General features: G+C 40.9%; 1 non-coding gene across 1 annotated transcript; it reads right to left on the reverse strand.

Annotated features, from left to right (window-relative positions):
• Window positions 1-391: 391 nt before the first annotated feature.
• On the reverse strand, window positions 392-495 carry LOC130959050 (small nucleolar RNA R71). The gene has a single exon (XR_009078146.1). It is a non-coding gene; the product is annotated as a small nucleolar RNA R71 (small nucleolar RNA).
• Window positions 496-12,988: the final 12,493 nt, after the last annotated feature.

Below are 12,988 nucleotides of genomic sequence, written 5' to 3' on the forward strand. Positions count from 1 at the left end.
AGCCGAAAATAATCATAATGCAAGGAGAATGCTTGGTGACTTCACAAAGCCAATGTCCAAATTTGATGGAAGAAGCATCTCCATTCCTGCCATTGGAGCCAACAACTTTGAGCTGAAACCTCAGCTAGTTGCCTTAATGCAACAAAACTGCAAGTTTTATGGACTTCCATCTGAAGATCCTTATCAGTTTTTAACTGAGTTCTTGTAGATCTGTGAGACTGTAAAGATGAATTGAGTTGATCCTGAAGTCTACAGACTCATGCTTTTTCCTTTTGCTGTAAGAGACAGAGCTAGAATATGGTTGGATTCACAACCCAAGGATAGCCTGGACTCCTGGGATAAACTGGTCACTGCCTTCCTGGATAAATTCTTTCCTCCTCAAAAGCTGAGCAAGCTGAGAGTGGATGTTTAAACTTTCAAACAAAAAGATGGTGAATCCCTCTATAAAGCTTGGGAAAGATACAAGCAGCTGACCAAAAGATGTCCATCTGACATGTTTTCAGAATGGACCATATTAGATATATTCTATTATGGTCTATCTGAATTTTCGAAAATGTCATTGGACCATTCTGCAGGTGGATCCATTCACCTAAAGAAAACGCCTGAAGAGGCTCAAGAACTCATTGACATGGTTGCAAACAACCAATTCATGTACACTTCTGAGAGGAATTCCGTGAATAATGGGATACCTCAGAAGAAAGGAGTTCTTGAAATTGATGCTCTGAATGCCATATTGGCTCAGAACAAAGTGTTGACTCAACAGGTCAACATGATCTCTCAAAATTTGAATGGATGGCAACATGCATCCAACAGTACTAAAGAGGCAGCTTCTGAAGAAGCTTATGATCTTGAGAACCCTGCCATGGCAGAGGTTAATTACATAGGTGAACCTTATGGAGACACCTATAACTCATCATGGAGAAATCATCCAAATTTCTCATGGAAGGATCAACAAAAAGCCTCAACAAGGCTTTAACAATGGTGGACGCAATAGGCTGAGCAATAGCAAGCCTTTCCCATCATCTTCTCAGCAACAGACAGAGAATTCTGAACAAAACACTTCTAATTTAGCCAATCTAGTCTCTGATCTGTCAAAGGCCACTTTCAGTTTCATGAGTGAAACAAGATCCTCCATTAGAAATCTGGAGGCACAAGTGGGCCAGTTGAGTAAGAAAGTCATTGAAACTCCTCCCAGTATTCTCCCAAGCAATACAGAAGAGAATCCAAAAGGAGAGTGCAAGGCCATTGATGTAATCAACATGGCCGAATGCACAAGGGAGGAGGAGGACGAAAATCCTAGTGAGGAAGACCTCCTAGGACGTCCCTCAAGCAAGAAGGAGTTTCCTATTAAGGATCCAAAGGAATCTGAGGCTCATATAGAGACCATAGAGATTCCATTAAATCTCCTTCTGCCATTCATGAGCTCTAAAGACTATTCTTCCTCTGAAGAGGATGAAGATGTGACTAGAGAGCAAGTTGTTCAATATTTAGGAGCTATCATGAAGCTGAATGCCAAGTTGTTTGGTAATGAGACTGGGGAAAGTGAACCTCCCTTGCTCATTGGTGAACTTGACACCTGGATTCAGAAAATTTTACCTCAAAAGAGACAAGATCCTGGCAAGTTCTTAATACCTTGTACCATAGGCACCATGACCTTTGAAAAAGCTCTATGTGATCTGGGGTCAGGGATAAATCTTATGCCACTCTCTGTAATGGAGAAGCTGGGGATCATTAAGGTACAACCTGCCTTGTTCTCATTACAATTGGCAGACAAGTCATTGAGACAAGCTTATGGAATAGTGGAGGACGTGTTAGTAAAGGTTGAAGGCCTTTACATCCCTGCTGATTTCATAATCTTAGACACTAGGAAGGAAGAGGATGAATGCATCATCCTTGGAAGACCTTTCCTAGCCACAGCAGGAGCTGTGATAGATGTCAACAGAGGTGAATTAGTCCTTCAATTGAATGGAGACTACCTTGTGTTTAAGGCACATGGCCATCCCTCTGTGACAAAAGAGAGTAAGCATGAAGAGCTTCTCTCAGTTCAGAGTCAAGAAGAGCCCCCACAGTCAAACTCTAAGTTTGGTGTTGGGAGGCCACAACCAAACTCTAAGTTTGGTGTTAAGACCCCATATCCAAACTCTAAGTTTGGTGTTGGGACTATACAACATTGACCTGATCACCTTGTGGCTCCATGAGAGCCACTGTCAAGCTATTGACATTAAAGAAGCACTTGTTGGGAGGCAACCCAATTTTATTTATCTAATTTTTATTTTATTTTATTTTATTGTTATTTTATGTTTTATTAGGTACATGATCATGTGGAGTCACGAAAAAAATATAAAAAATTAAAAATAGAATCAAAAACAGCAGAAGAAAAATCACACCCTGGAGGAAGCACAGGCTGGCGTTCAACGCCAGTAAGGAGCATCTGGCTGGCGTTCAACGCCAGAACAGAGCATGAATCTGGCACTGAACGCCAGAAACAAGCAACATTCTGGCGTTTGAACGCCAGGAATGTGCCTAGAAGAAAAGCTGGTGCTGAACGCCAGTAACAAGCATGAAATTGGCGTTCAACGCCAGAAACATGTTACATATGGGCGTTGAACGCCCATAATGTGCACCACTCGGCGTTTAAATGCCAGAATGGTGTGCAAAGGAATTTTACATGCCTATATGGTGCAGGGATGGAATTCCTTGACACCTCAGGATCTGTGGACCTCACAGGATCCCCACCTACCTCGCCCTCTCTCTCTCCATTCATGGTCATCCCTTCTGTTTTCCATTCACCACTCACATCCATCCACTCTTCCCCAAACACCCCACCTACCTTCAACATTCAAAATCTCTTTCCCACCCAATCCTACCCATATAGCCGAATACACATATCCCTCCATCTTCTCCATATCTTCTTCTTATTCTTCATCTTTTCTTTCTTCTCTTGCTCGAGGGCGAGCAATTTTCTAAGTTTGGTGTGGTAAAAGCATAGCTTTTTATTTTTCCATAACCATTGATGGCACCTAAGGCTAGAGAAACCTCAAAAAAAAAAAAAAAAGAAGAAGAGAAAAAAGGGAAGACAAAAGCTTCCACTTCTGAGTCATGGGAGATGGAAAGACTCATGTAAAGGGTTTATAGCTCAGTGGTAGAACATTTGACTGCAAATCAAGAGATCCCTGAGATACCTCAGGGGATAAATTGTCCTCTACACAATTATTGGGAGCAACTAAGGATAGGAACACCAAAATTACTAGGAATCATGCAACAGAAGCAAGGAAGAGACATAAAGGAGCTCAAAAAGCACCATTGGACCTTCAAGAAGGCGCCACCCTCACTCATGTGGATTCATTCCTTGTTCTTATTTCTTTCTGCTTTTCGGTTTTTATGCTGTGTTTATCTATGTTTTGTGTCTCTACTTCATGATCATTAGTAGTTAGTAACTATGTCTTAAAGTTATGAATAATTCCATGAATCCTTCACATCTCTTAAATGAAAAAATATTTTAATTCAAAAGAACAAGAAGTACATGAATTTCGAATTTATCCTTGAAATTAATTTAATTATATTGATGTGGTGACAATACTTGTGTTTTCTGAATGAATGCTTGAACAGTGCATAATTTTTGATCTTGTTGTTTATGAATGTTAAAACTGTTGGCTCTTGAAAGAATGATGAACAAAGAGAAATGTTATTGATGATATGAAAAATCATGAAATTGATTCTTGAAGCAAGAAAAAGCAGTGAAAAAGCAAAGGCTTGCGAAAAAAATGGCGAAAAAAAATATTAGAAAGAAAAAGAAAAAGCAAGCAGAAAAAGCCAATAGCCCTTAAAACCAAAAGGCAAGGGTAAAAAGGATCCAAGGCTTTGAGCATCAATGGATAGGAGGGCCCAAGGAAATAAAATCCAAGGCCTAAGCGGCTAAATCAAGCTGTCCCTAACCATGTGCTTGTGTCATGAAGGTCCAAGTGTAAAGCTTGAGACTGAGTGGTTAAAGTTGTGATCCAAAGCAAAAAGAGTGTGCTTAAGAGCTCTGGACACCACTAACTGGGGACTCTAGCAAAGCTGAGTCACAATCTGAAAAGGTTCACCCAGTCATGTGTCTGTGGCATTTATGTATCCGGTGGTAATACTGGAAAACAAAGTGCTTAGGGCCACAGCCAAGAGTCATAAGTAGCTGTGTTCCAGAATCAACATGCTTAACTAGGAAAGTCAATAACACTATCCGAAATTCTAAAGTTCCTAGAGAAGCCAATCATTCAAAACTTCAAAGGAAAAAGTGAGATGCCAAAACTGTTTAGAAGCAAAAAGCTACAAGTCCCGTTCATCTAATTATAATTAATATTCATTGATATTTTTGAATTTATAGTATATTCTCTTCTTTTTATCCTAATTGATTTTCAGTTGCTTGGGGACAAGCAACAATTTAAGTTTGGTGTTGTGATGAGCGGATAATTTATACGCTTTTTGGCATTGTTTTTAGGTAGTTTTTAGTAAGTTCAAGCTACTTTTAGGGATGTTTTCATTAGTTTTTATGTTAAATTCACATTTCTGGACTTTACTATGAGTTTGTGTGTTTTTCTGTAATTTCAGGTAATTTCTGGCTGAAATTGAGGGACTTGAGCAAAACTCTGAAAAAGGCTGACAAAAGGACTGCTGATGCTGTTGGAATCTGACCTCCCTGCACTCGAAATGGATTTTCTGGAGCTACAAAACTCCAAATGGCGCGCTCTCAACGGTGTTGGAAAGTAGACATCCAGAGCTTTCCAGAAATATATAATAGTTCATACTTTATTCGGAAATTGACGACGTAAATTGGTATTGAACGCCAAGTACATGCTGCTGTCTGGAGTTAAACGCCAGAAACACGTCATGATCCGGAGTTGAACGCCCAAAACACGTTATAACTTGGAGTTCAACTCCAAGAAAAGCCTCAGCTCGTGGATAGATCAAGCTCAGCCCAAGCATACACCAAGTGGGCCCCGGAAGTGGATTTATGCATCAATTACTTACTCATGTAAACCCTAGTAGCTAGTCTAGTATAAATAGGATAATTTACTATTGTATTAGACATCTTTTGATCACTTTAGATCTAAGGAACATCTTGGGACATTTAGTTCTCAGATCATGGGGGCTGGCCATTCGGCCATGCCTGAACCTTTCACTTATGTATTTTCAACGGTGGAGTTTCTGCACACCATAGATTAAGGGTGTGGAGCTCTGCTGTACCTCAAGTTTCAATACAATTACTATTACTTTTTATTCAATTCTCTTTTATTCTTATTCCAAGATATACGTTGCACTTCAACTTGATGAATGTGATGATCCGTGACACTCATCATCATTCTCACCTATGAACGCGCGTGACTGACAACCACTTCCGTTCTACTTTAGACCGGGCGCATATCTCTTAGATTCCTGATGAGCGGATAATTTGTACGCTTTTTGGCATTGTTTTTAGTATGTTTTTGGTATCTTTTAGTTAGTTTTTAGTACATTTTTATTAGTTTTTAATTAAAATTCACTTTTCTGGACTTTACTATGAGTTTGTGTGTTTTTCTATGATTTCAGGTATTTTCTGACTGAAATTGAGGGTCCTGAGCAAAAATCTGATCCGGAGACTGAAAAGGACTGCAGATGCTGTTGGATTCTGACCTCCCTGCACTCGAAGTGGATTTTCTGGAGCTACAGAAGCCCAATTGGCGCGCTCTCAATGGCATTGGAAAGTAGACATCCTGGGCTTTCCAGCAATATATAATAGTCCATACTTTGCCCAAGATTTGATGGCCCAAACCGGCGCTCAAAGTCACCTACAGAAATTCCAGCGTTAAACGCCGGAACTGGCATAAAATTTGGAGTTAAACGCCCAAACTGGCATGAAAGCTGGCGTTTAACTCCAGAAAAGGTCTCTACACGAAATTTCCTCATTGCTCAGCCCAAGCACACACCAAGTGGGCCCGGAAGTGGATTTTTCTGTCATTTACTCATTTCTGTAAACCTTAGGACACTAGTTTACTACTTATAGGATCTTTTGACATTGTATCCGCACCTTATGACCCCATAACATTTTGTAAACATTTCTTTCCACAGTATGAGCCTCTAAACCCCATGGTTGGGGGTGAGGAGCTCTGCTGTGTCTTGATGGATTAATGCAATTACTACTGTTTCTTATTCAATCATGCTTGCTTCCATTCTAAGATAACACTTGTTCTTAATCCGGATGAATGTGATGATCCGTGACAATCATCATCATTCTCAACTATGAACACGTGCCTGACAACCACCTCTGTTCTATCTTAGATTGAGTAGTTATCTTTTGGGTTCTTTAATCGGAATCTTCGTGGTATAGGCAGGACCTGATGGCAGCATTCAAGAGAATCCGGAAGGTCTAAACCTTGTCTGTGGTATTCTGAGTAGGATTCAATGATTGAATGACTGTGACGTGCTTCAAACCTGTAACCTACTGGGCGTTAGTGACAGACGCAAAAGAGGGATTCTATTCCGTAGGGGAGGGAACCAAACCGGTGATTGGCAGTACTGTGACAGAGTGCGTGCATTAGCTTTCACTGCGAGGAAGGAGGTAGCCATTGACAACGGTGAAACCCTACATGAGCTTGCCATGGAAGGAGACTTGCGTGTTTGATGAAGAAGACAGTAGGAAAGCAGAGATTCAGAAGATGGAGCATCTCCAAACCTCAACCTATTCTCTATTACTGCAATACAAGTAACCATTTCATGTTCTTTTGCTTTTTACAATCAATCCTGATAATTTCTGATATCCTGACTAAGATTTACAAGATAACCATAGCTTGCTTCAAGCCGACAATCTCCGTGGGATCGACCCTTGCTCACGCAAGGTATTACTTGGACGACCCAGTGCACTTGCTGGTTAGTTGTGCGGGGTTGCAAAAGTGTTATTGCAATTTCGTGCACCAAGTTTTTGGCGCCGTTGCCGGGGATTGTTCGAGTTTGGACAACTGACGGCTTATCTTGTTGCTTAGATTAGGACTATTTTATTTTTGTTGGTTTAGAGTCTTTTAGTTGAGTCTAGTTCATATTCTAAGTTTGGTGTCAATTGCATGCTTTTGTTTTTCTTTTAAATTTTCGTTTTTGCATGTTCTTAGTCCCTTTTTGATTCATAAAAATTCTAAGTTTGGTGTCCTCTTTGTGTTTTTCTCTTTTAAAATTTTCGAAAATTGTGTGTTTGATTTTCTAAAAATTTTAAGTTTGGTGTCTTTTTGTGTTTTTCTCTTTCCTCTTTTTAAAAAACAAATCTTTTTCATAAAAATTTTTCAATCATATCTTCTTAATTGCTGTTTTCAAAATCTTTTTCTTTACTAATTGATTCAGTTCTCAATTTGCTTTGATCTTATTTTATTTCTAAATTTTTGAATTTTATTTTATTTTCCTTTTGTCTTATTTTATTTTATTTTAATTTTCTTTTTTTTTTCGGTTATTTCAAAAAAAAAAAAAAACAAAATTTATCTCTTTGCAATCATTCTCATTTCCCTTTTGTCCATTATGGACTTAAGTGGAATTAATCAGTCCAAGAGGACTCTGGGGTCTTATGCTAACCCCATTACAGCTGCATATGGGAGTAGCATCTGTATACCTCCCATCAAAGCAAGCAGCTTTGAGCTAAATCCTCAACTCATTATCATAGTGCAGCAAAATTGCCAGTATTCCGGTCTTCCACAGGAAGAACCTACTGAGTTTCTGGCACAGTTCTTACAAATTGCTGACACAGTACATGATAAAGAGGTAGATCAGGATGTCTACAGACTATTACTGTTTCCATTTGCTGTAAAAGATCAAGCTAAAAGGTGGTTAAATAACCAACCTACAACAAGCATAAAGACATGGAAACAGTTATCAGACAATTCCTGAATCATTTTTACCCTCCAAAAAGGATGACACAGCTAAGGCTGGACATCCAAGGCTTTAAACAAGAGGATAATGAATCCCTTTATAGTGCCTGGGAGAGGTATAGAGGTATGCTAAGAAAATGTCCCTCTGAAATGTTTTCAGAGTGGGTACAGTTAGACATTTTCTACTATGGGCTTACAGAAAAAGCTCAGATGTCTTTAGACCACTCAGCTGGTGGATCTATACACATGAGGAAGACAATTGAAGAAGCTCAAGAGCTTATAGACACTGTTGCTAGAAACCAATATTTGTACTCTAGCAATGAGTTCTCTTCAGAAGAGGAAGTCATGACAATAGTCACTGACTCTAATCCTCAAGAACAGATAATGGAGCTTAATCAACAACTACTCCTGATGACAGAACAGTTAGCAGAATTTAAAGAGATGCTCCATGAAACTAAAGTTGCTAATAAAGCATAGAACTACAGTTGAATCAAGCAAAACAGCAAATATCTAAACAGATAACTGAGGAGTGTCAAGCAGTTCAATTGAGGAGTGGAAAGACCTTGAATAACACTGCTCAAAGAGCAAAAGCCAAACAAGGAACAATTGACAGAGGACAGTCAAACCACTGTTAAAAATCCCTCTGAGGACAGTAAGAGCCCAGAGAGGAATATTGGCGTTCAAACGCCAAAAGGGAAGGAAAACTGGCGTTAAACGCCCATTCCTTGCCCAGTTCTGGCGTTCAAACGCCAGAAAAGGGGAAAAGTTGGCGTTAAACGCCCATTTTCCACCCATTCCTGGCGTCCAAACGCCAAGGAAAATCAGACACCTGAGAGTGCTGACAGTAATCCCCCTAACAAGGCTTCTTCAACCACTTCTGTACGGAATAACCTGCAGCATCTAAGGTTGAAGAATATCAAGCCAAGATGCCTTATCCTCAGAAACTCCGCAAAGCGGAACAGGATAAGCAATTTGCCCGCTTTGCAGATTATTTAAGGACTCTTGAAATAAAGATTCCTTTTGCAGAGGCACTTGAGCAAATACCTTCTTATGCTAAGTTCATGAAAGAGATCTTAAGTCATAAGAAGGACTGGAGAGAAACTGAAAAAGTGTTTCTCACTGAAGAATGCAGTGCAGTCATTCTAAAAGCTTACCAGAAAAGCTTCAAGATCCTGGAAGCTTTCTGATACCATGCACATTAGAAGGCACTTGCACCAAGATAGCTTTATGTGATCTTGGAGCAAGCATCAATCTAATACCTGCATCCACTATCAGAAAGCTTGGGTTGATTGGAGAAGTCAAACCAACCAGGATATGCCTCCAACTTGCTGATGGCTCCATTAAACACCCATCAGGCATAATAGAGGACATGATTGTCAAGGTTGGGCCATTTGCCTTTCCAACTGACTTTGTGGTGCTGGAAATGGAGGAGCACAAAAGTGCAACTCTCATTCTAGGAAGACCTTTCCTAGCAACTGGACGAACTCTCATTGATGTACAAAAGGGGGAAGTAACCTTGAGAGTCAATGAGGATGAGTTCAAGTTGAATGCTGTAAAAGCTATGCAGCATCCAGACACATCAGAGGACTGCATGGACGCTGACATTATTGACTCTCTGGTAGAAGAGATCAATATGGCTGAAAGCCTAGAATCAGAGCTTGAGGACATCTTCAAGGATACTCAAACTGATCAGGAAAAGCCAGAGGAGGCAAAGGAATTTTCGAAAATTCCTCAGAAGGAGGAAAAACCTCCCAAGCCTGAACTCAAACCACTACCACCATCCCTGAAATATGCATTTCTAGGAGAGGGTGACACTTTTCCAGTGATTATAAGCTCTGCTTTAAATCCACAGGAAGAGGAAGCACTGGTTAAAGTGCTAAGGACACATAAGACAGCTCTTGGGTGGTCCATAAGTGATCTTAAGGGCATTAGCCCAGCTAGATGCATGCACAAGATCCTGTTGGAGGATAATGCCAAACCAGTGGTTCAACCACAGAGGAGGCTAAATCCTGCCATGAAGGAGGTGGTGCAGAAAGAGGTCACTAAATTACTGGAGGCTGGGATTATTTATCCTATTTCTGATAGCCCCTGGGTGAGCCCTGTCCAAGTTGTTCCCAAAAAGGGAGGCATGACAGTGGTTCATAATGAAAAAAATGAACTGGTTCCTACAAGGACAGTCACAGGGTGGTGCATGTGTATTGACTACAGAAGACTCAATACAGCCACCAGAAAGGATCATTTTCCTTTACCATTCATAGACCAAATGCTAGAAAGACTAGCTGGTCATGACTACTACTGCTTTTTGGATGGCTACTCAGGCTACAACCAAATTGCAGTAGATCCTCAAGACCAAGAGAAAACAGCATTTACATGCCCTTCTGGCGTGTTTGCCTATAGGAGAATACCTTTTGGTCTGTGCAATGCACCTGCAACCTTTCAAAGGTGCATGCTCTCTATCTTCTCAGATATGGTAGAGAAATTTCTGGAAGTCTTCATGGATGACTTTTCAGTATATGGAGACTCATTTAGCTCCTGTCTTAACCATCTATCACTTGTCCTGAAAAGATGCCAAGAGACTAACCTAGTTTTAAACTGGGAGAAATGTCACTTTATGGTGACTGAAGGAATTGTCCTTGGGCACAAAATTTCAAGCAGGGGGATAGAGGTGGATAAGGCAAAGGTAGAGGTAATTGAAAAATTGCCACCACCTGCCAATGCTAAGGCAATCAGAAGCTTTCTTGGGCATGCAGGATTCTATAGAAGGTTTATCAAGGATTTTTCGAAAATTGCTAAACCTTTGAGTAACCTGCTAGCTGCTGACACGCCATTTGTATTTGACATACAGTGTTTGCAGGCATTTGAAACCCTGAAAGCTAAGCTGGTCACAGCACCAGTCATCTCTGCACCAGATTGGGCATTACCATTTGAATTAATGTGTGATGCCAGTGATCATGCCATTGGTGCAGTGTTGGGACAGAGGCATAACAAACTTCTGCATGTCATTTATTATGCTAGCCGTGTTCTAAATGATGCACAGAAGAATTACACAACCACAGAGAAAGAGTTACTTGCAGTGGTTTATGCCATTGACAAGTTTAGATCCTACCTAGTGGGATCAAAGGTGATTGTGTACACTGACCATGCTGCTCTTAAATACTTACTCACAAAGCAGGATTCAAAACCCAGACTTATAAGATGGGTGTTGCTTCTGCAAGAGTTTGATATAGAAATAAGAGACAGAAAAGGGACAGAGAACCAAGTGGCGGATCATCTGTCCCGGATAGAACCAGTAGCTGGGGCGTCCCTCCCTTCTACTGAGATCTCTGAGACTTTCCCAGATGAGCAACTCTTTGCCATCCAGGAAGCTCCATGGTTTGCAGACATTGCAAATTATAAAGCTGTAAGGTTCATACCCAAGGAGTACAGCAGTGTGCAAAGAAAGAAATTAATTTCAGATGCCAAGTACTACCTTTGGGATGAACCATATCTCTTTAAGAGATGTGCTGACGGAGTGATCCGCAGGTGTGTACCCAGAGAAGAAGCACGAAGGATCCTATGGCACTGCCATGGATCACAGTATGGAGGACATTTTGGAAGTGAGCGAACAGCCACTAAAGTTCTCCAGTGCGGCTTCTACTGGCCTACTCTCTATAAAGATTCCCGAGAGTTTGTGCGTAACTGTGACAGTTGCCAAAGAGCTGGTAACCTGCCTCACGGATATGCCATGCCTCAATAAGGAATATTAGAGATAGAATTGTTTGATGTATGGGGAATTGATTTCATGGGACCATTCCCACCATCATACTCAAACACTTACATTCTGGTGGCAGTGGACTATGTATCTAAGTGGGTAGAAGCAATTGCTACACCCACTAATGATACCAAGACCGTGCTGAAATTCCTCCAGAAAAACATTTTCAGCAGGTTTGGCGTCCCCAGAGTGCTAATCAGTGATGGGGGCACTCATTTCTGCAATAAACAGCTATACTCTGCTATGGTTAGATATGGAATCAGCCATAAAGTGGCAACTCCGTATCATCCACAGACAAATGGGCAAGCTGAAGTCTCTAACAGAGAGCTAAAAAGAATCCTAGAACGGACTGTGATAGCCCGAAGAAAGGATTGGGCAAAGAGCTTGGATGATGCTCTGTGGGCATACAGAACAGCATTCAAGATTCCTATAGGCACCTCTCCATACCAACTGGTGTATGGGAAGGCCTGTCATTTGCCTGTGGAACTGGAACATAAAGCCTACTGGGCAACCAGATTCCTAAACATGGATGCACAGTTAGCTGGTGAGAAAAGACTGCTCCAGCTAAATGAGCTAGAGGAGTTCAGACTCAATGCCTTTGAAAATGCAAAAATTTATAAGGAAAAGGCAAAGAAGTGGCATGACAAGAGATTGTCAACCAGAGTCTTTGAGCCAGGACAAAAAGTTCTGCTCTTCAACTCCAGGCTCAAACTGTTTCCAGGAAAACTCAAGTCCCGGTGGAGGGGTCCGTATGTGATTACAGGAGTATCACCATATGGATATGTTGAGCTTCAAGATATTGATTCTGACAAGAAGTTCATTGTTAATGGACAGAGAATCAAGCACTATCTTGAAGGAAATTGTGAGCAGGAATGCTCAAAACTGAGACTTGAGTGATTCTCAGTGAAAGTCCAGCTAAAGACAGTAAAGAAGCGCTTGCTGGGAGGCAACCCAGTCATTAGAAAGTTGTATGATTAGTTCTTACAGAGGCAAGTATCAAAAATGAAGGAATTCACAGAGTTACAGAAGGATTCAGCTCAAAAAACAGAGAAAATGAGCTTACTGGCGAAAAAACGCCAGTAAGGGGCATTTTGGGCGTTAAACGCCAGGAATGGTGCCATTTTGGGCGTTTTGTAAAAACGCCCAGTGACAAAGGATTTCTGGCGTTTAACGCCAGCCAGGGCACCTGGCTGGGCGTTAAACGCCCAAAAAGGGTAGCAAATGGGCGTTAAACGCCAGAATGGGTGCCATTCTGGGTGTTTAACGCCAGAAAGGTGGGGGGACCACATTTTTGTTTTCAACTCAATTTTTTTCAAACTTTCCTCTTTTTAACCATACTCTTCTACATAAATGCACTTCAACCCTTCATCATTCA

The sequence above is a fragment of the Arachis stenosperma genome, chromosome 10, assembly GCF_014773155.1.
Source record: "Arachis stenosperma cultivar V10309 chromosome 10, arast.V10309.gnm1.PFL2, whole genome shotgun sequence".
Lineage (NCBI taxonomy): Eukaryota > Viridiplantae > Streptophyta > Magnoliopsida > Fabales > Fabaceae > Arachis > Arachis stenosperma.